The sequence below is a fragment of the Danio rerio genome, chromosome 7 (assembly GCF_052040795.2).
Source record: "Danio rerio strain M-AB ecotype USA chromosome 7, GRCz13ab, whole genome shotgun sequence".
In the NCBI taxonomy this organism is placed as follows: Eukaryota; Metazoa; Chordata; class Actinopteri; order Cypriniformes; family Danionidae; genus Danio; species Danio rerio.
In genome coordinates, this window is record NC_141027.1 from 18,357,699 (window position 1) to 18,378,212 (window position 20,514).

General features: G+C 34.6%; 1 protein-coding gene across 1 annotated transcript in view; it reads right to left on the reverse strand.

The window, feature by feature from the left end:
* Window positions 1-20,068, reverse strand: part of peli3 (pellino E3 ubiquitin protein ligase family member 3) — a 179,692-nt gene extending 159,624 nt beyond the window's left edge. Inside the window, exon 1 of the mRNA XM_087260742.1 lies at window positions 19,091-20,068. The gene's annotated coding sequence lies outside the window, so the exon portion shown is untranslated. The remainder of the gene's footprint in view (window positions 1-19,090) is intronic.
* Between the last annotated feature and the right edge of the window lie 446 nt (window positions 20,069-20,514).

Sequence of the window (20,514 nt, forward strand, 5' to 3'; positions counted from 1 at the left end):
TTTTAAGTAAAGACAACTAGCTGCTTTTAAGGCAATAGGTTTACTAAATTACACAATTACCACATTTAAGAAATATTGAAATATTTAATTCTAATTGTACCTTAGGAAAGAATATCACTGGTGACCATTTTGACACAAAGCAAAGGCACTGGTATTTTCTAACATGACTCAAGTGTATTTCAGTTGAAACTGATTGGATTTACATTTTAATCTGGATTTAAGGATTTTTTTTTTTTTGCTTTGAAACTGGGTTAATACTAATAATACTATACAAATACTTTTATTAATTTGTATTAGTTTGAGTCATTTGTTGTACATTTGACATTTTATTAGCTGTTTTTACTATAAAAAATGTGTTATTCACTTCATTTTTTTTCACAAAAAAAAAGATTATTTAATCATTGTTTTGCTTTGCTTTTTGTTTTTTATAACCACCACTTCTATTTTATTTCATTTTATGAAAGATTCATAATTTATTTATTATTAAGCATAATTTCTTGAATTTTAGTACTTTAAATGTATTGCTAATTTTAATACTTTAAAGATATAAGAATTGAATTGCGTTTGTCTCTTTTATTCTTTTTTGTATTAAAATATGTGTAATAGTGATATATTTAACATTTATTTTAATTGTTGGCAAGGCAGCGTTTCTGTTGTTGTTTAGTGTATTTATTTTTCTACTGGTGGCTTATGATTGAACTTTAAAAAAAAATTAAACAAAATGATTTTACTCAAAAAGGTTTTCAAAGATATTTTAGGAACAAACTAAATAACCTTGAATACACACCTAAATCCACCAGAATCAATCTATAATTAAATGTAACCCCCAAATCCAGTTTTCATATTTTTAGAAAAATGTGTTACTAATTTAACTCTTTAAAGAATTACATTTGAAACAGTTTATGTTGGTTTGTCACTTTATTCTTTTTTTTTTTGTATTAAAATATGTGTAATAGATATATTTAACATCTATTTAAATTAGTTGGCAAGGCAGCATTTTTAAATTGTGTTTTAGATTGTTTTTGTTGTTTGCTTCAGTTTTTAAACTATATATAGTTGCAGTCAGAATTATTAAACCCCCTTTGAATTTATTTTCCCTATCCTGCCTAGTTAGCCTAATTAACTTAGCTAAGCTTTTAAATGTCCCTTTAAGCTGTATAGAAATGTTTTGAAAAATGTCTAGTGAAATATTATTTACTGTCATCATGGCAAAGATAAAATAAATCAGTTATTAGAAATGAGTTATTAAAACCATTAAAAATAAATAAATAAAAATAAATAAAAAATAATCTCTCTGTTAAACAGAAATTGGGCAAAAAATAAACAGGGGGGGTAATATTTCAAGGGGGCTAATAATTCTGACTTCAACAGTATATGATTTAAAAGGTTTAGTTTTTAATGTTATTTCTAATCTTTTTTCAAGCATCCTTCATATTGTATAACCTTTCATTTTCAAATGTAGACACTTTTGAGCACAAATGTCTTAGTTGTGATCCTATTTCTTTTATACAAATATCACATAAAGCTATCAATTTATGTATTTATTCTGATTATTTTTTATGTTTTTCAAAATGTATTTACATCTAAGAGTACCACTTTTTTATGTAAAATATTCATATTACATCAGTTAAAATCATTCCAGTAACTTGACCAGTGACTACAGTGAAGTCTGCTGCCTCATGATTGTATAAAACTTAAAATATCAGAAAATAATAATAGAAAGTAAATGACAGTAGTTTTAATTGTGTTTTGCCCATTGTCAGCCTATTTTAACTTTGTTGAATCGAGTCCTCTTTTATTTCTGTGTGTTTAAATAAGACACTTAAAAAAACTGGCATTAAACAGCTTTTTTATCAGAACTAAATGATTTTACTCAAAAACATCTTTTAAGATACAAACAGTCTGTAATAAATGACCTTTATTACACACATAAAACCACCAGAATCAATCAATATTACCATGCATCTAATTTCAAAATCCCCCAGAAATGGAATGAACCCCTTTCATCCTGCACCAAATGTGAAGTAAAAATGGAGCGAGCCATGTACATGTCCGTTTTTGGAGAAATGAATTTAATGAAATGAAATGGTGTTCATCTGGGATCATTAAAGCCATGGCAGCGGTGGTAATGGTGTGGTTAAGAGCTGTGATCTTGCGGTATTATTGGACACTCAGAGTGACTTGAAGTACCGCGTCTTACATGAGAGTGTGTGGCAGAACCACAAAATTACAGTTCAAGCATTTCCTCCCACCGCGGAGCCTTTATCCCTCCAACCAGAGCCAATCCATTACACACATTCAGCTTAGAGGAGATGCAGGACGACTTCTATGCACACACACACACACACAGACACACACACAAACACAGTCTTCTTACAATTAAATGTGTTTTATTGTAATTGCGTTAAAAAAACAAAGCTTTTAATAAACACCATCTAATATTGTGTTGTAATAAGGCTACTAATTATAATGATAACCAAAATATAACATTCTTCAGCAATATATAAAGTACTGGATATCCAGTGTGTGTGTGTGTGTGTGTGTGTGTGTGTGTGTGTATTCTTTAATTTGAGATTTATTTTATTGAATTTTCTTGCCTTACAGATTTGTTCCTTTTAACTTATCAAAAATGCAAAATTTCAGACCAAGCAGAACACTATGTCAATGTAATGTGTCTTTATATAGCGCATTTATTGTTTATGCACATACACACAAAGTGCTTTACAATCATGGGGAGGGGGGGGTCTCAACACCACCATTAGTGTGCAGCATCCGCATGTGCAGATGATGCGATGGCAGCCACAAGACAGCATTATCAGCGCGCTCATGACACACCAGCTATTGGTGGAGTGGAGAGACAGTGATAGAGCCAATTTGGTGGATAGGGATGATTGGGAGGCCATGATGATTAAGACCGACGGAGGGAATTTGGCCAGGACACCGGGGTTACACCCCTGCTCTTTACAAAAAATGGCATCGGTTTTTTATGACCACAGAGAGTCAGGACCTTGGTTTAACATCTCGTCCAAAAGACGGCTCACACTGACAATATAGTGTCCCCTTCACTATACTGGGGCATTAGGACTCACACAGACTGCAGGTTGAGTGCTCTCTGCTGGCCTTTATAACGCCACTACCATAGATGCTAATTATATTTATCACATTTTATTTAACTTTATACTATCCTACTCTATTCCATTTCCTTCCGTTCCAATCAATTCAATTCTATTCTATTCTATTCTATTCTATTCTATTCTATTCTATTCTATTCTATTCTATTCTATTCTATTCTATTTATGTTATGTATAGATTTCTCTCTTAAATTTTGGGCCATTTTTAAACTGTCTAATTTTAGAACCAAGCAGAACACCATAGTAGCGTATTATATAAATTTTATTTGACACTTTTTTTAAAATTCCTTTTTTTTTTCAAAACCCCATAGAATTAGTAACATTTAATTTAATTTAATTTAATTTAATTTAATTTAATTTAATTTTTAGTTTTCCATTTGATTTTTTTATTATTTTTTATTTAAACACTGAATGTTTTGAACATTGGGCCTTTTTTTCATTTCTAATGCTGAATTTCAGACCTAGCAGAATTTTATATTAACTTTACCACTCTTTCTTATTTCTTTCCTTGCAAATGTTAAATCCAGATCATGCAGAAAAACCACTCATCACAATTTTATTTCTTTTTATTTTATTTCATTTCATTTCATTATTTTATTTCAAACGCTAAATTGCCATGTTGTATATACATCTTTCCATTTAATATTAGGCCATTTTTATTTCTCATTTCAGAACCTAGCATAACACATAAATACTTATAAATACTTCATCTTAGTTCAAGCAGAATACACACCAGTGCTGGAGAGTAATCTGCTCTTCATTCATTCATTTATTTTCCTTTGGCTTAGTCCTATTTATCAGGGATCGCCACAGCGGAATGAATTGCCAACCCAGAGGAAACTCACATGAATATGGGGAGAAGATGCAAACCAGCGACCTTAGTGTTGTGAGGCGACATTGAATACCACTGAGCCATCATAATCTGATATATTAAAAAAAAATTACTTTACCAGTCAGGAAGCCCAATGTATCTAAATTACTAATTATGATGTATAATATTTTGAATGTGTTTTTAGATCATTTCTAAACATATGCTGCAGTCTTTTATAACACATGAGCATCAATGATTATCATGAAGATTTAACAGCACATCTTTTTAGCATGTGCATGTAGAGCAGTGCGCTGCCCGGATACAGTGCAAATTACTACTGATAACTATAGTCTGCTAGAAAAATGAAGCATAATTGCAGATGAATAATGCATCACTGACACTCCATTTGAATAGAACAGTCGGACTGAATCCCAGTAGGAATAATTGTTGTTCTTCGAAAAATTTCTCAATGTAACCTAATCATTTGTGTTTTGTATTCATCCGTCCATCCATCTATCTATTTCATTTCATTCCATCGCAACTTTCCCTCCATGTGCTAACAGGCAGTTATTAGTTCATTACTGCCACAAAACAAGAGCTTTTAATGTCAGTCAAACCTGTTTAAACTGAGTGCAGGTTCAGATGAAGCTGCAATTTAAAACCGTGTTTACAGTGTTCGCTAGCTGCACGTCATTAAAGCCTCATGTTTTCAGTTTAAGTGTTGAGGATGGACACATCACACATATGAGCCGTCGCACATGTGGAGCGCAGATTCAGCTGTGAAATTGATACTGAATGGAATAGTCAAACAAGTCAACTTTATCTGTACATCTCTAACTGTCTGCAAGTGTTTTATCAGTTGTTCTCTGTCTATCATTCTGTCAGAGATTCTTTCTGTCTATTGTTCTATCATCGTCTGTCTGTCAATCATTTGTCTATTATTCTATAGTTGTCTGTCTGTCTTTTCCATCCATCCATCCATCCATCCATCCATCCATCCATCCCTCAACCATTGATCCATCTACCCACTTGCCTATCCATCCATCCATCCATCCATTCATCCAACCATCCATCCATCCATCCATCCATTTGCCTGTCCATCCCTCAGTCTCTGTCGGTCGATCCATCCATCCATCCATGCTTCAGTCCATCCATCTATCCATCCATCATTACATCCAACTCACCCATACATCCATCTGCTCATCTGCCACTCTGTCCGTCCATCCACACATACCACTAACCCAACCATCCATTTGTCTGTCCCTTCCTCTGTTCATCCATCCATCCATCCATCCATCCATCCATCCATCCACTCAGCCACTCAACCACCCACCCACCCACCCACTCGTCCATCTATCCATCCTTCCACACATACCACTTACCCATCCATCCGTCTGCCTGTTCGTTGCTTTGTCTGTCCATCTCTCCATCCATCCATCCATCCATCCATCCATCCATCCATCCATCCGTTCATCCATAGATCCATCCTTCCATCCATGCATCCATCCCTCCGAACTATCCGTTCATTTATTCATCTGCCCACCCATCTATCTATTCATCCATCCGCATACGCCACCCACCCTCCCATATATCTATCCATCTACCCCTCTGTCACTCTGTCCATCCATCCGACCATCCGTCTGTCCGTCCGTTAATTTTACCTATCTATCTGTCTGTTTGTCTGTCTGTCCGTCCGTCCGTCCGTCTCTTTATTGTTTGATTACTTTATTTCATTCTGTAGTGAATGTGTTCAAGTAAAAGCTCAGTTCTGAGCAATATCCATATGTCTTGACTCTGCATTCAGTAGTTGAAAGATGACAGGAAACGGACAGGATGGGTTGGATATGTGGTTTTGTTTAAAATGTTTATATTTTTAATGAGTTAAAAATGTACAGTTATTTTCATCTTGATATATTTTCCTCCCACTTAATGGATGAGCTGGACCAGATGGTGATGGAAAAGCATTTGACATGTAGTTGGTTGATTGAAGTTCTGACTGTCTGGAACTGGACAAAGGAAAACTATGAAAAAGACCAAAAAAAAAAAAAAAAGATTGTTTAAAGCTACTTAACACACAATTTTTTAGTTTTTTGTGTTTCTTCAGCGTTTAAATGACTTTAATTCTACATTTTTTAAAATAGTAATATAAGTAGTATTGTCCATTTCTACAGGTCCTGCAGTTTATATGTAGTTAAATTAAAAAAATTATTAAATAAAAAAGAAGAACATTTTTGAAGTCTAATGTTTGAGAAAATATAAGGTGTCACTAACTTTTTTAATTCTTTCAGTGTTTTTTATTTTATTTGTTGGTACTATTTTTTACTGATATGACAGCAAAAATTAAGAAAAACAACGCATCATTAATAATATACAAATAGCATGAGAGCTATTCGTCTTCATTTTTTTTGACACTTATTTTTATATAGTGTTATATTTTTATCTATAACTTGTTGGGCATTTGCAATAAACGGAAATGTCACACTTAAAGGCAACAGTTGCATGTCATGGGCTTCAGTCACATGATCTTAAATGGGGCTTTTCAACAAATTTTTTTATAATTGAGTTTTTTTGTATAATTGCCTGATTTAAAATTAGCATAGCAGCACACTAAACTACCTGACAAAAGTCTTGTCGCCTATCCAAGTTTTAGGAACAGCAAGTAATAACTTGACTTCTAGTTGATCATTTGGTATCAGAAATGGCTTTTTTAATTATTTAATTAGGACAGGAATGTCTGACTTTGCTTAAACAAAAGTCTCATCACTTAACAGAAATAATGTACAGTATGGAATATAAAGTCATGGTGGAGTGGAAAAATAATTAATATTGTGTATGACACTCATGAGCTTGGAGGACTGCATCCATACATCTCTGCGATACTCAAATAACTTATTAATAAAGTCATTTGGAATGGCAAAGAAAGTTTCTGCAGGACTCCCTAGAGTTCATCAAGATTCTTTGAATTCATCTTTAATGCCTTCTCCTTCTCCTTCATCTTACCCCAAACATGCTCTATAATGTTCATGTCTGATGACTGGACTGGCCAACCCTAAACCACCTTGACCTTTGCTTTCAGGAACTTTGATGTGGAGGCTGAAGTATAAGAAGGAGCGGTATCCTACTGAAGAATTTGCCCTCTCCTGTGGTTTGTAATGTAATGAGCAGCATAAATGGCTTGAATGGCTGTTAATGTTGCCATCCACTCTGCAGATCTCTTGCACGCCCCCATACTGAATTTAAACCTAAACCATGATTTTTCCTTCACTAAACTAGACTGATTTTTATGAGAATCTTGGGTCCATGCGGGTTCCAATACTTCTGCAGTTTTTGTGATGGACTGATAGTAACTGATAAAATAGTAAAAACTTAAATGATAGTAATAGTAATTACATTGATACTTTTAATTTACCTTAAGGTACACATTGGCAATTTTTAGGTATTAATATGTACATTTAAGGACCTGTTAGAAACAAACATGTACCTTTTGAAAAGGTACCACCCTAGTGACAGATTTTGTACCTTTATTTCTGAGAGTGTGTCAACAAACAGACTCTGCACAGTGCTATTGCCTGCTTGAAGATGAATTTTCCTCTGCATGCTCTCAGCGGCTTCAAGTGTGTTGTTTGCTTTTCTCGCTGGTTTCGTCTGTGTCATGAATTGACCCCCTGTAGCCAGTGAGCACACAGTTTGATTCAATTAATTATACCTCTGCTCACAGACAGCGTAGTCATCACTGGTTATGTTACACTTTTGGTATCTGTTTGACCAATGACATCGTCTTTATTACCAGGAGCACCAGATGAGTCACAGTTCAGACCCACCCAGACATGCATATGCGTGTCCTCATTAGAATCTCATTAATCCTGCTCAAGACTGTGTTACTCAATGTTGCGAGCATCTCGCCTCCTGTGCTGTTGCCTGGGCTGAATGCTGAGATCTGTGTGATTTCTTGCACTGTTTTATTTATTTTTCAACCCAGACTTGATCGTCCACGTACTTACATGTCTGAAAAATTGTGTGGTTTTCACCACAGTCCAAATGTTCATTAAATATCTGGCAACGTACTCCTTAGTTTATAAATATGTCAGCACTCAAACTATCTGAAGCAAACTCAAATTTTGTCCATGAATTTTTCAAATTCTTAAAAATTATTGAATCAAGTCAAACACTGCGGCAGGTCACATCACCTTTTTTTGTGAAATTTCTGCGCACATTTTTTAACAATGATCATTGTTTCAAAATAGCTTACACAAAATAATTTAACCTTAACTGTGATGACTCCCAGTTGCATTTATACCACTTTACAATAAAGTCTCATTTTTTAACACTGTTAAATATTAAGTTAACATACTGTAAACTATGAGATATATTTTATATATCTATATCTATATCTATCTATCTATCTATCTATCTATCTATCTATCTATCTATCTATCTATCTATCTATCTATCTATCTATCTATCTATCTATCTATCTATCTATCTATCTATCTATCTATCTATCTATCTATCTATCTATATATATATATATATATATATATATATATATATATATATATATATAAGATATATTTTAAAGATGAGATATAGTTTATGTCTTTATTAAAAAATATATATATATTATATTAAAATATATAAATTATATATATATATATATATATATATATATATATATATATATATATATATATATATATTTATTTTTTTATGTGAATTAATAAATATGCAATTATCCATTTGTGTTTGTTAGTTTTAATCTAAAGTATTACCCCTCCTCTGATTTATTTACTTTTTATTCTTTTTCAAATATTTCCAAAGAGATTTTAGTGTCGCGAGGACATTTTCGCTGTACTTCCATTTTTTTTTCTTCTGGTGAAAATATTGTTTATTTTAGCAGTTTTTAATAATAAAATATAGGTTGAAATTATAAACTGCTTTAATAAATAATTAGTAACGCATTACAACAAACAATTAGTAATGCATTTATTATTGTATTTATTCATCTTCGTTAATGTAAGTAAATGTTGCATTTAAGTTAAATAACGATAGTTAACTCACAGTGCAATAACTAATGTTAACAAGCACAACTTTGCATTTTAGCAATGCATTAATTTATGTTAAACTATTATTAATAAATGCTTCACAACATCATTCATGCTTAGGTAATATTATAGTAAATACACTACCATTAACTAATGAATGATTTAGTGTTACCAAACAAATTCTTTCCTGATTTGCAACAGAACAAACCACTGTTAAAGAGCCCTAACAAGACATGTATGGCACAATTTGTTGCTTTTTTTCAGACCAGCGCAACAGTAATTTTCATGTTTTGCTCCACATTGTTTAAATAGCTAATGCATTTGTATCATTTTGTGGACTCATGGGTGTGCTGGTCTAAAAAGGAGGTGTGTTAAGGCGCATTGTTGGCGTGTTTCTGCATTGAGGAATTGAGGGTACACTCAAACTATGCTATCCAAACCATGCCCAGGCTTGTTTCCCAGCGTATTTGACAAGTGTGAGTTCTCCAAATCGGGCCCAGGCATAGTTCAGTTGGTCGACCCGTGCCTGGTTGGAAAAGGTGTGCCAAAGCATGGTTCGGTTGGGCTTTGGTGCGGTACGCTTGTAGTGTGAGTGCAAAACACGCCTGAGCCCAAAACGGATAATAAGATCTGGATGCAGCCTTTATGTCTGCATCCAGACTTCTCTCAAAATTGAAGATGCAACAGCACTTTTAAGGGACTGTTTCATATGGATTTATTAATAATTCTTTCTTTTCAATTACTGCAAACTGTCCTAGTTTATTAAAGACACAATCCCCTACACGTCAGCTACACATTCAGCAAACCTCCTAATACGTGCAGCATGCAGGCTTTTATGATCATTTATGAGCGTCAATCCAGTTGTGGATCTGTTCCTCGAAATATTTAACTGTGTCACTGCATCGAAATTGACTAAAACAGTATAACTAAATCTCCACTGTGCTGAGTGAGGGCGCTTGTCTTCCTGTTAAACTAAGCAGTCGGATCATTGATGACGTAAGCATGTTCAGGTTTGGAAGGCAAAATGCAGTGTAAGTGCAGGTTGTCAGGGGAGAATGGAGATTGAACCATGATTTGGCACAGTTCAAGGCAACTGTACCTAGTGTGAGTATGCCCTTAAAGGCAATGTGAGAGGAGACTCTGATTAGTTTAATCCACGTTATGCTCAAAACACACCCATCTCTCTTTAAGAGAATAAGCTCAACCCTGTTAGACCATGGGTCAGGGTGCAGAGCATACTTCACCGTACTTAAAATAGCAAAAAGTAGATTCAGACATGCTCTTATTGCATTTGTGCCATGCACTTTAGACTTTACGGCTATCATTAGATAGAGCCCAAAGTCTATACATTTTAATGAATGTTATTTAAATTGTAACTGGTTTTCCACAAATAATGTTCATTTTCTAAATGTCAAACTACTGCTAGAATAAAGATCTAATTGTTAGAGATGCAAAATTATTTATTATTTTTACAGAAAAATAATATAATTGAAATCAAGGAAAAGTATTTGCCAACTGAGTGAGAAAATTAATTCTCATTTTGACTAAATTATTTAATGATCTCTCAGGCAGACTTTTTTTGTTTGTCTTATTTTAAGCTAAACTCATTTATTTTTCAGAAAACACTTAAGTCATTTCTCTTCTAGATATCTTAAAAAAACACACACAAAAAAACAATTATGTGTTTATAAACTAGATAATATCACAAACTTTTTTAAACATGAATGTAAATAAACTACAATTAAAGAGATTCATATTAACACTATTATAGTTAGATACTGTTGCACTGATTCTTACTGGAGCTATTTATCTGCTATAGTTACCAGTCACAAAAACAAACAAATCTGGTCCTGTTTAGAATGACTTTTCTTCAAAATCCAAAAACAAACGCGTTATCTCATCTGATTTAATTACACAGAGCAAGCGAGCAGAAAGAATCTATTCCGTGAACTCTTTAGAGAGCATCACTACATCGAGTACAATACTGAACCACAGCCAGAAACTCAAGGCTACATGGGAGGTCTGCTGCATACCGAAAGACAGAGTGAAACAAGCACTCCCACCAAATCCAGTTTCTCTGTCTCCCTTCTACACTGCAGGACGTGCTTACAGACATACAGGCTCTTTCTCCAGCCTAAACTCGTGCAATGTGCAGGAAAGGACCAGCTTGTTAGTTTGTTTGGTTGGCAGCAGGAGGTCATTTATTTGCAAGGAGAATGAGCTAGTGTTGTATTCTCGGTCCTTTTAAAATGTTTTACACCCCTAGGACTGGACATGCAAACTTCTCAAGTGTGGAGACAATTGCAGCTTTGTGAGATTAAAAGTACTGTAACATTTTTTGGAATAAACTGAATATTTATAGTAAAACATTAAAAAATAATAATGGCAAACACAATCAATGACAAAACTCAAGTTTAACCGTAAAATATTATAGAAATTACCTTGTAAAAAAAATCTTGCCTTACATTTTTTAGTTGAATCAAATGAACTTTTCTAGTCATCTTAACTCGCATTAATCAAACTGACTAAACCAGGCATGTCCAAACTTGGTCCTGGAGGGCCGGTGTCCTGCAAAGTTAAGTTCCAACCCCAATCAGACACACCTGGGCTAGCTTATCAAGCTCTTACTAGGCTTTCTAGAAATATCTTTGAAGGCGTGTTGAGGCAAGTTGGAGCTAAATTCTGCAGGACACCGGCTCTCCAGAGTTTGGACACCCCTGGACTAAACTATTAAGTTAAACTTTCTATAACCTTAAAATGTAGTTAAACCTGATTAACATTGAAATAAGCAACATAAAAATATATTTAGTCTTGACTTTTTTTCATTATATATTTTACAATGTGTATATTTATATATTATATATGTGAAATTGTCATTCTTTTTTAAAAATATTTCCCTAGTGCTGTTTAAATCTAATTTATGCAACACAGGCTCGCTGAAATAGGTTCTCAGTCTACATTTTAATGAAACCTCAAAAATGTACTTCAACATACCTTTGATGGTAATTTTGAGGTAAAATAAATTACGACCGGTCAGTATTACGGCAGCAAATTTTGTTTCATTTTACACTAGTGGTATTTACAGGAACATATTTTCGACAAACAAATTATTATTTTGTGTAGTTATTTGCATAGTACTTAATAATTACCACAAAACAACTTATCTGTTTCTATGATTTCCAATCAAATATGTTTGCGTCACCTATCTATAGTGGAGGAAATTAGTATTCAACATGTCACCAGTTTTCTCAGAAAAAAATTCTAAAGGTGCTGTTGACTTGAAATTTTCATCAGATGTTGGTAACAAACAAATAAATGCACATATGAAAAGAAAACAAATCTGATTAGTTTACAAATGAAAATGTGTGTAATAAAATGAAATGACACAGGGAAGAAATGTTGAACACATGAAGAAAGTGAGATGTAGAAAGGCAGTGAAAGCCCAGACAGCAGCTGAAATCTCTCAGTAGCTCTTTAGCAACCCTCTGCCCTTCCTCGTTGTAAAAAAAAATATAAGCTGTTTCAGTCCAACAACTACATTAGCATAATGATGAAGATGAAACCAGTGGACTTTTCAGCAGAACAATGATCCAAAACTCAGCCAAGGAAACTCTCAAATGCTTTCACATGAGGGACAACAACAAAAAAAAACTTTTATATAAAGTCTTAAATTCATCCAAAAAAAAAGAAAAAAAGCAAAAAGCTTTTATATAAAAGTCTAAAATACATTTCTGTAGTCATTGCATTGCTATTAAACATAATATTCTCTTTCAGATTTTATTTTGTTTTGTTCTATTTATATGTTTTTTTATACCAAAATCTGGTTTAATTCCATGTTAGCAGCTTCTTAAGAAATGTTATTTTCAGGACAAAACATGATGAATAGAGTATTGTAGTAAATGATTTTCATTTTAATATTAACAACTTAACAGACACCAAAAATGTTGAGGCGTTGTGTAGCTGCATATTTATATGACCGTTGTCTTCACTGTATGCATATTTATAAAAAAATGGAGCCTATAACATAAATGCCTCCTTTCATTTTCATTGAAGAACATACCCTCTCTTTTGCTAAATATCAATTTAAACAATCAATAAATGCCGTTATAAAAGCATAGCGTTCAATAAGTTTATACAACATAGGAAATCATTCAAATGAGCAGAATCAGCATACGTGGTTACATAAATTATTATTTAACTTATCTTTGTACTCAAAACACTTTACCTGAGAACAATAATAGGCTTAAAAGACCAAAGAGTTGGTAGATAGAGACAAGATGATTTAAATATCACTTTTAACAACTATAGTGAGATGACATTCAGTGGTAGATCTTTGATGAACTGTCCGATATGCGCTGCTCTCACCTGGGGAGGTGTGCTCAAAGCACCTGCAGACTGCCTTGAGCTCAGATGTGTGCATACTGTATTCTGCAGCGCATGCCGGAGTGTGTGTGTTTGTGTGGTCATGTGATGTGTGTTTTCAGCAGTATAGTGGGGATGGAGATCTTTTCAGAAACTCTAGGTGAAACGGTCATTTTCGTTCTGAAATGGCGTTTTAAAACTAAAACGTACTAGTGTAAATGAGGCCTTAATCTATGCATCTGTGGCTCTCAATCTGTGGCTTACAGGCAACTAGTGGTCCATAAAGGAATCCAAGTGGTCTCTGAAATGCTGTTCACGCCTCTTCATGTGAGCCCAGACTCTTGGATGCTCGCAGGGGTTGTGGTGAGAGAGAAGCCGAGCAACTCGACCTCCCTCATGAAGATTTTAGTTGAGTTAGACATGTCTAATTTAGTTTGGTTTACCCAATTCCAGTTATGTTTCCTCTTGACAATGTGTTTGAGTAGAATTTACAGTTGGGTTTAATAAAAGCTCATTTCCAATGTGTGCAACCACCATCCACAAGTCAATTAAGTTGAGTTAAAAGAATTGTATTATTTTTTTTATTTTTGAGGGAATAGGATTCAGGCTGACTTTACCTGAAGCGACATGCTGAGAGGTGAAGCTCATGAAGCTCACAGATCACTGCCTTAAGGTTTTGATTACTCACATTGCCTCAGGTATGAGTCATACTAAATGATTTGCAGGATTTCACATCGCAAGAAATGTGAAAAATGTGAGCAATTCTGTGGGAGCTTTTTTAGTAAGTGTAGGTTTTTCCTGTATTTTAGGCATGCACGTCATTTACCTGAAATGATTGTTTACTGTGTTAAATTGAAGCCTATAGGAAACAGCCTCTTTGACAGCTTTTCTATAGTGTTTTCTGTAAAATGTCAGGCAGAATTGAAAAACATTTTTATATCCTGTTTGAAATAATTATACTCTTTGGGGTTAAGATGAGCTGTGGAAGTAAATACACAACACAATGCCTTTAACTTAACCAACTGTTTTGTTTTTCAAAATAGCTTAGACCTTTTAACCTTTAACTACTGTACCTGTGTGTTCAGTCATTAAAAGTCTAACATGACAAAACATTACATCTAAGGTTTATAATTGCAAAATAAATTGTAAAATGCACGTTTTAACGTAGATTGCATGCTAAAGCAAAAAGTATCTGAAAGGTATGTTTTTTAAAACACTTTTCACTATCAAGAACAGTTGATCTAGGTGCAGTACTTGACAATTTTAAACTGTTTGGGACCCTGCCGCAAAAACAGTCATAAGTATATTTGTGGCATTGATCACACTTTACAATACGGTTTCAATAGTTAATGCATTTACTGACATAAACTTAAAATGAACAACTCTTGTACAGCATTTATTAGTCATACACTGTCAAACCCAAAAAGTTGAGGTAACTCAAACCATTTAGGGAAACTGATTGCAACAAACCATTTAGGTTCAAAAACTAATCGTAATAAGTACTTTGATTAAACGAAGCAATTTGAGCACAGTAAAACCCAATAAATTAAGAGAGCCCAAACCAACTGAGTACTATAAAACTCAATAAGCTAAGGCAACTCAAACTGTTTGAGGAAACCGATTGCTGCAAACCATTCAGTTGAAAAACAAATCTATATGAGTAGTGTGAACTTACTTACTCCATTTAAGTTGAAGTAATGACGTGTTTCATCAACTCATCAGCTTCAGCACTGAGTTCAAAACTCTTTTCAAATGAGTAGAATTAACTTTCTGTACATTTTGAGTTAACTTTACTCATTTCATTTGATAAAGTTGACTCTTGGGTTTTGCAGTGTAGTTCAACATTTACAATGAGTTAACATAAATGAACAGCTGTATTTTCATTAAACGTTAACTAATATGAATAAATACTGTAATAAATAAATTATTCATTGTGTTTTCAATTTATTCATCTCTGCTTTTCTTTTCTTTTTTAAATGCACTCTGCATTTCCAGCAAATGTCAATCCACTATCAATAAATGTTCCTAAATATTTAAAACATCCAACTTTCTCTATTTCATATCCCTCAAGGATCAGAGGTTTCAACCCTTGACTATGGACTAGATTAGTTCTACTAATTATCATCTCCTTGGTTTTATTAAAATTGATCTCCAGTGAACTCCTTTTACACCAATTTTTACCGTGCACTGAACATATACTCTATCTTAAGATCAGAAATCATTCATTTTAAATGCTGTTTACATCTTTCATAATTAAGTTGTTCAATCATTGCTTGCCAAGATGATGCTTGGGAACATGATGAAGCGTAAATGTACCATTATCTATTAATAGACCAGCCTGTACACATGTTTAAATACAATGCAAGTGAGGTCAAGAATATAGCGGAAAACAATTCTTTCCAGAACCTTTGCACTGCTGCTATATCTTTCTAAGGGCTCCTATTTTGAGTCTGAATAACATTCCAGTACTTGTCCTTCGGCCTTTAATAATGTAAGTGTTATGTCACCAACCCTCCGTGTGCGACATGGATCTTTTCAGGCACCTCTTTCTCTCTTTTCCTCTCTCTCATTTGTTCACAATCTTTTGTTCACAACATCTGAGACTGCTGGATAAGAGGTTTTGTTTTATCTGAGTCATCTGATGTTTTTGGACGGAGCGAATGTTTGCCTGGCCGTGCTACAAATTGTGAGGACACAGTTGTTGACAAGAAAGGATACCATGCACAGGTTTCCATTGTTCTGTGTCGATGCCTTGATCACTTATCTTCACACTCCACAATGTAATGAATATCTGACATCAACACTTCATTCGTGATGCATGTAAACACAGCATTTCTGTGAGGGTTGCATCGCAGCTGGAATACTAATGGATCAGTTTATAGTTAACCAAGGTGCACTGAAAAATTACCCTAATCGTATTGTTAAACACATTGGGTGCATGGAAACGTTATATACAGTCAGAAAACCATACCTTCGGCTTAGTACCTTATTTATCAGGGGTTGCCACAGTGGAATGAGCCACCAACTACTCTAGCATATGTTTTACATAGCGGATGCCCATCCAGCCGCAACCCAGTACTGTAAAACACCCATACACTCTCACATTCACACACACTCATACAGTACATACATTCCTTCATTCATTTTCCTTCTGCTTAGTCCTTAGTTTATCAGGGGTTGCCACAGTAGAATGAACCACCAACTATTCCGGAAAATGTTTTATGCAGCGGATGCCCTTCCAGCCGCAACTAAGTACTGGGAAACACCTATACACTCTCACATTCACACACACACACACACTCATACATACATTCCTTCATTCATTTTCCTTCTGCTTAGTCCTTAATTTATCAGGGGTTGCCACAGTGGAATGAACCACCAACTATTCCGGAAAATGTTTTATGCAGAGGATGCCCTTCCAGCCGCAACTAAGTACTGGGAAACACCCATACACTCTCACATTCACACACACACTCATACATTTATTCATTCGTTTTCTTGCGGCTTTGTCCCTTTATTTATCAGGGATTGCCACAGCTTAATGAACCACTAACTGTTCCGGTATAATTTTTACTGGGAAAGTCCCAGTAAAACACTCTCAACTTCACACACAAACTCATTCATTCATTCATTCATTCATTCATTCATTCATTCATTCATTCATTCAGTTTCCTTTGGCTTAGTCCCTTTATTTATTAGGGTTTGCCACAGCAGAATGAACCAACCACTATTCCGGAATATGTTTTACGCAGCGGATGCCCTTCCAGCCACAACCCAGTATTGGGAAACACCCATACTCTGTCACATTCACACACACACACACACTCATACATTCATTCTTTCATTTGTTTTCCTTCGGCTTAGTCCCTTTATTTATCAGGGGTTGCCACAGCATAATGAACCACCAACTATTCTGGTATATGTTTTACTGGGAAACATCCAGTAAAACACTCTCACATTCACACACACACACTCAAACACTTATTTATTCGTCCATTAATTTTTCTTCAGCTAAGTTTTTTTATTTTATTTATAAGGGGTTGCCACAGTATATGTTTTTTTTACAGTGAAAGCCCTTCCAGCTGCAACCCAGTACTAGGAAACACCCATACACTCTCACATTCACACACACAGTCATACATTCATTTATTCATTCATTTTCCTTCGACGTAGTTCTTTTATTTATTAGGGGTTGCCACAGCGGAATAAACCACCAAATATTCTGGAATATGTTTTACGCATGTGGATGCCCTTCCAGCCACAACCCAGCACTGGGAAACACACTTTCCCAATATTCTTGTAACTTAAATATTATTTCATAAGTTAGAGTCTTAGATACACCCAGACACTGCCCTGTATGCAAGGCTTTTATCTTAGTAGAGATAGATAGGCAGTTGAATTGGAAATATAGCTGAGCTGTGACTTGAGAGAGTACTTGAAATCTGAATATCAGCTGGACTGCTTCATTCCAGAAGAACTGCAGAGGTTTGATTGTGTGTGCTGGGAGTCCAGCCAGAAATGAGCTGCAGTTCCAGAATCTGAGCAGCTTCCCTGGCAAGAAAAAAGTCTTTTGTGTTGCAGGAGGAATCTGAATGTTTTAACCAGAGTGCTGCAAATAGTGACCAAAATTCCTCGCTTGCAGTGTTGAAACAATTAATTTCATTAAATAATTGTTAATTGAAATTCATTTAAAAAGTTGGGTGCAATTGCTTTGTTAGTGCAGTTCATTTGGAAAAAAAGTGTTAATGCTTCCATTTGAAAATTGGTAGACAACAAACAGGCAGACCAAACAAAAAAATGGTATTGGTTCACCTCCAAATTAATTATGATCTTTTTCAGCTAAAATATGAACACAAACACCAAAAAAGATGGAATTGCTGGTGCTGTTTTGACTCATTTTATTAGTTTTTGTGAGTTTTCATGTGATAATATCATCAGATTTTATGCACTGTGATCATCTGAGTACATTTTAAGCCAACTTCAATAAGCAAATCTAGGTTTTAAGTTGAGATTCAGTTGAGATAAAGTTTATCTTTTTTTTTTTTTTAAATATGAATCTTTTTATTGTTACTTTACTTAAACATTTAGCCTTTTTAATTCAAAGAAAACAAAATGTATGAGACAAAATTAAAACTAAACATAATCATGCTGCTCAAACAGTGGATAAAACACGTTTTATTATTGATGGGCTGTTGTTTCATTAATTTTTCGTTATGTTGGCTATTAGTTTAAAAAAAAGGTTAAGCTTTTATTGTACAGCATTTACTTTTACTTTCATTACTTAAGTACATTAAATAGTAAAAAAAAAACTTTTGATAATTAGTACAATAAATATCAGATGCTACTTAAAACGTTTACTCAAGTAATATTCTAAACAGTGACTTTAACTTTAATCAGTCATTTTCTAGTAAGATATCTGTACTTTTAATCAGGCTTTCAAGTATTTTATAGACCAATCGTTACTGAAAAAAGTGAATTACCTATTGTAACTTACTGTAGACTTGTTAAGTTGACTTAACATCATTTTAAGGCAATGGGTTTATTCAATATTTTATAGTAATGTCAAATAGTCAAATACATTTTACAGTGTATTTAGAAACAAAGATTAAGTGCTCAAATATATCTTTTATATTATTTTAGCCAAAATGAGCTGGGTTCATGTTTTACAGTCACCCCTGCATTTCACTATTAAACAAATGAAGTTTCTTTCCAAAAACATGTGGCCCTCTGAGAACACATTTTACAGGTTCAAGACACCCTGGAGTACTTTTTTATTTTTTATTTTTAGATTTTAACAGATTTGTGTGTGTTTAAGCACCAGTTAAGACAATGTTAGCACCTGACAGCTTTAATTGTGGATGAAACAGGATCCTTTTGAGCTTTTGTCAGCTAATTTTATCTTCCAGGTTTAAAATCATTTTTTGGGACAGATCAAATTTGGTGACATAGCGCAAACCTGCTAGTGGAGGGATGACACATCGGTTTCCCTTTATTATTCATAGCAGAGTTTTCGTATCCTATGAGAAGAGCCTGCTTCTTAATTATTCATGAAAATATGTGCTTTTCGAATGCAAGGCAGACCTGCCAAGCTGTGAGATCCAGTGACTGGGTGAGACCATGTCCGTGCATGGCACGGGTCGTATGTGTTTGTTTCCATGAATCACAGGGGTTGTTGCATGTTTTTCCCTGTGATGCTGTCAAGGCCGATACAGCTGTTGGTTTGCAGCAAGGATTTTTGTCAGGAGAGCTGTACGAGAATTGAAGAATGGTGGACTTTGTATTTTATTTGTTGAGTTTGTAACCATTCAGACACATTGTCATGCTGCCATGTTCACCATATGTTTATAACTCTCCAGATTACCAGCAGGGTTAATGGCTGGAATAAACAAGGTAAGTGACCTGCTGCATTGCTATCCACTGTCTATTCAGACCCAGGGAATGAGAAGGAGCGAAGTCCTTCTTATTTATAGTGTTTATATAAACATGATTATCTTTATAAAGATATGACAAATTGTGGTTATGTGTATATGAAATAACGAATAATGTGTGGCATGCAGTGCATTAAATTACTGTTTATTTCCTTGAATTTTAGCTTTGAAAACTATAAAATGATGCGTCTCCTCACGGTTTGTTTCTCATTTTGTGAGCTAACTGACCACGGTTGTTTGCTTCCCTCTCTTTCCTCTGCTCTGCTGGCCACGCCCACTCCTCCCTCTGCTCGCAACGCTGCTGGCCATTTTATGTAAAAAATCTGAGGTAGACTTAATCGGAAAGGGGGAGAGGGGGTTCATAGCCCTTTAACACCAAAAGTAATTAGATTGACTGGTCTGATTAGTCTTGATTTCTGCTGCGGCGTTCGCATGGAAGGGTCAGAATTTAACATCAACAACATGGAAGCATGTATCCATCCTGCCTTGTATCAACGGTTTTCACTTTGGACACATTATTACCAATTGAGCATCGTGTCAACGCCACAGCCTACTTGAGTAATGCTGACCATGTCCATCCCTTTATGCCCACAGTGTACCCATCTTCTGATGGCTAGTTCCAGCAAGATAACACGCCATGTAATAAAGCGCAAATCATTTCAGACTGGTTTCTTGAACATGACAATGAGTTCACTGTACTCAAATGGACTCCACAGGCACCAGACTCAGTCCTATAGAGC